This window comes from Malaclemys terrapin, chromosome 2 (genome assembly GCF_027887155.1).
Source record: "Malaclemys terrapin pileata isolate rMalTer1 chromosome 2, rMalTer1.hap1, whole genome shotgun sequence".
NCBI classification, from domain to species: Eukaryota; Metazoa; Chordata; order Testudines; family Emydidae; genus Malaclemys; species Malaclemys terrapin.
The window spans coordinates 188,547,547-188,551,331 of record NC_071506.1 but is presented as its reverse complement, the minus strand read 5'-3'; positions in this window follow the sequence as shown (position 1 = coordinate 188,551,331).

Here is a 3,785-nt window from a genome sequence, read left to right as displayed (position 1 = left end):
GGCAGAAATTTGGAAACTTGCTACTACAGTTTTATGGCCTGGTCAGATTGGAACTGGATGATATAGTTCTTGTGTGCAGTGTTCTGAAATAAAAGTATATTGCACGGTAGGCTACATTACTGGCAAAATAGCACTTTCCTTGGAATTTATTATATTTAGTGGTCTTGTGCACCAAAGTGCAGTCCATCAGCTAGGGCTCCTCAACAAAACTGAGTGGGAGACCGGTGTGGGCATTGCTCAGTGGAATTGATTTGCCTTTTATACGTAGGTAACATTAATCCAAAGTGTGGCAAGGCCTAGAAAAGTGTGTAAATGGAAAATGCACACAGATAATACAGTTACAAATGAAAAGACTGACTTGCCATCATGAAAATAAATAAATATCTAGGATGAAGCACATTTTAAAGTTCAATTGTGGTGTTAAGGTGAAATCTGTACTGGGAACAGATAGAATCATTCCACCCCAGAAAGGCACAATGCACTCTGGGAAGCAGAGCCACTGCATTGGACAACTTTATTGGAGGGTGTAATGGGGGCGGAGGACTGTAGACCTGCCTTCCCCCCCTTTCTGCCTCTGGACGTGCTAGTATTGCTTGTGGTACTAAGCAGGAACAATCCTTTCACCCAAGTGAGGCTGTTCCTCTTCTGCTCCCCGCATGCCACCTACTGTGGGAGAAGCAGGCTGGGAACAGGTGTTGCGTGAAGTGGGTAGAGCTAGCTCAACCACTCAGGGGTTGCCCTACACCAGGGCACTCTGCAGCTGTCCCGTTAGGGTAGCTTTCTGGCTGCTTTGCACTGCCTGAGTAGTGCAAAAGTAGAAGTGAGGGTGGGACTAAGGATCTCTGCTAAAAAAAAATTCATTGCCTAGGTAGGTATTTGCTAATCCTCCCTCCTCCATTGTGCACTTGCTCTCATATTCATGCAGCATTGCAGAGCGAAGGTCAAACACCTGGAAAAGACTGCATACCCAAAGAATTTAAGTGGAATCACTGTAGATCATGTCTTGTCCTTTAATAACCGAAGCTGTGCAAACCTTTGCCATCAAACTTGGCTCAGCTCCACAGTTTTTGTACAACCTTCCCCTGAGTTTGGGCTGGGTTATGTTTTTTGGGTGGAAGCCATGTGAAACTCAGGGGTTTCAAATGCCAGAACATGGCAATACTGGCTGAGTTGCATCTAGGAGCTTGGGAAATAGAACCTGAGAGAGGAAGATTTGTCTTATGGCTAGGGTGCTGGCCAGGGAGACAGAAGCTCTACTTGTGCTCTATTCCCAGCTCTGCTACAGACTTTATCTGTGACCTTTAGGAACTCAGCTTTTCAGTGTTTCCATCTAAAATGGCGATAACTTCCTTACCTCACTGGGGTATCGTGAGGCTAAATGTATAGGTTTGTCCAGTGGTCAGAGTAATGAGCAACAGAATTCCCATAGAAATAAATAAGGAGCATGACCCAAAACTGAGTCTGTGCAAATCCAGAACAATTAATTTTGCACAGCTCTAACAGTAACTCCCTCTTGCATAATGGATATTATTTTTTCTCCTGGAATTCAAAAGCCTTTAAAAGCATTTTAAACACACAATGGTGTTATGGAGTGATACATGGAGACAGCACGACGCAGTGTGGAATAACTCATAAGTTAACTGTTGTCATGGTTGCATAATGGATGTTCGAAAACAATGCATACTGTTAATAATAAAAGTTCAATTTAAAAAAAATACATTAACCTAGAATAAAATACAGAGATGATTCCCTAACTAGAACACTGGATTCTCCTATCCCTCAAACTTTGCATAACTCTGGCTTCTCTTCCAAACTTTGCAGCTCGAGGCCATCTCTAATAAAATTATCTGGCTTCTTCATGATGACTGTATGTAAAAGAGACAAAGCCACTAGAGGTAAATTCAATTATTTTTCATTTTAATTACTTAATAATCAAACAAAATGTGTGGGCACCCAAAGCTAGTCTAATAATTCTTGCAAAACAGGCTAATTAAGTACCCCTAGCAATATGTTCAGTATGAGTTTTTTGTTTAGTTTTCTACTTGGCACAGTACAGTTGTGTTTTTAGTCAGTCAGTCATAAACATGTATGCATCAAAAAAGAAAAATGAAAAAAGCTCCTCTTTTATGGCTTCCTTTTGAAATGCTTAGTGTGAAAGGAAGGAAATGGTTAAGATATTGGATGGGAACTCAGGAGGTCTGGATTCAATTCCCAGCTCCATCACTTTCTGTGTAACCTTGGCAAAGTCATTTAAACCCAGATGGTTTAAATCAGTGTAGTGCCACCGATGTCAATAGAACTACACTGATTTACACCAACTGAGAATCTGGCTCCTGCACTTTCTGTGCTGCACTTCCCCACCTGTAAAATGGGGATATTTCCTCTCTCCTAGCCTGTGTCTGTTTGGTGTGCTTAGATTGTAAGCTCATCAGGGCAGGTTATGTCTCTTATTGAGTGTTTGGACAGTGACGACCACAAAGGGGCCCCGATTTCTGTTCAGGTGCTACTGTAATACAAATAATAATCACAATAATTAATAGTAATATTGGTGTTCTGAGATGACCACTTCTAGCATTGGTCTCTGTTAAGAGGTTCTTAATCTACCTTTCAGGTCTCCTAAAGGCATACTCACTCCTTTTTGCATTTACAGTGAGCGTGCCCTTTAAAAAAGGTCAGCATGAAAACTGAAAGGCTGGCCAAATTAATTACTCTTGGTGCAACCCTTGACAGATTCGTCTATAAAACTCTTACTGACAAAACAGAGAACAAATTAGGCACAAATTCATTGTTTTTGGTGTAAACTATAAATATACAAGGCAAGGATGTAGCTCCAAGGTCCCTGTGACATTCAGATCATTATGCATCAGAATCCTTTTGGCACATGTAGTTAGTTTTAAAAATTCATACTCAAATGTCATTGACAGTCTAGGGTTTCCATCTGGTAGCGCTGTGCTCAGAACAAGATTTCCGCTAGAAGGAATGCTTATATACCCATAAACAGAAATGAACTAATTCAGAGTTAATTATCTCTAATGAAGAAATAATACCCATGAACTATAATGATCGCACATTGTTCAAGTGCTTTGCATCAGCTCAAATTTCCCAAATTCCTTTATAAGCACTTTTACCAGAATTTAACAAACTACAGTGTGGTATATATGTAGGAATCTCTTTGCCCATCATTGCGGCACAACAATTTCTTAACAGAACACAGGATTGGTGGAAGCTGACAATGTCTGAAAGCAGCCAGGCAAAGAGACATTCTCCCCCTGCTCCTCCCCCTGTTACTACCCTGCTCACCCCAATACCTCAAGGAGCATATGCGGGATGCTTCCTGAGAAAATGGAGCATGTCATCAGATGACAAAACACATCTAAGTTTGGCAAAAGGATTTAGGTATTGCAACGCCTAACCTTTAGGTGCTTAGAAAATCACAGGAACAATATTGTGATCCAAACTTCCTGTACAATGAGTGGGGAGAGACAGGTGCCTTAGAATGCAATCCATCAAGCTAGCATATGAGGTGGGGAGCTTCTTAAACTAGCCAGTGGGAGATGCCCATTTCTGGCTAGCAGTCCACAAACCATATGCGAGTTAGGGGGAGATCTGGTAGGTGTGCTTAGAGGCCACACAGAGCAGTGTGGGTGGGAGGATCTCCCTTCTTCCCATTAGCCTAGTGAATAGGGATGTGGGAGACTACCAGTTCAAGTTCCCCCTCTGCCTAATGAGGAGAAGAGATTTGAACAGGGACCTGCTACCTTGCAGTTGAGTGCCTGAACCACTGG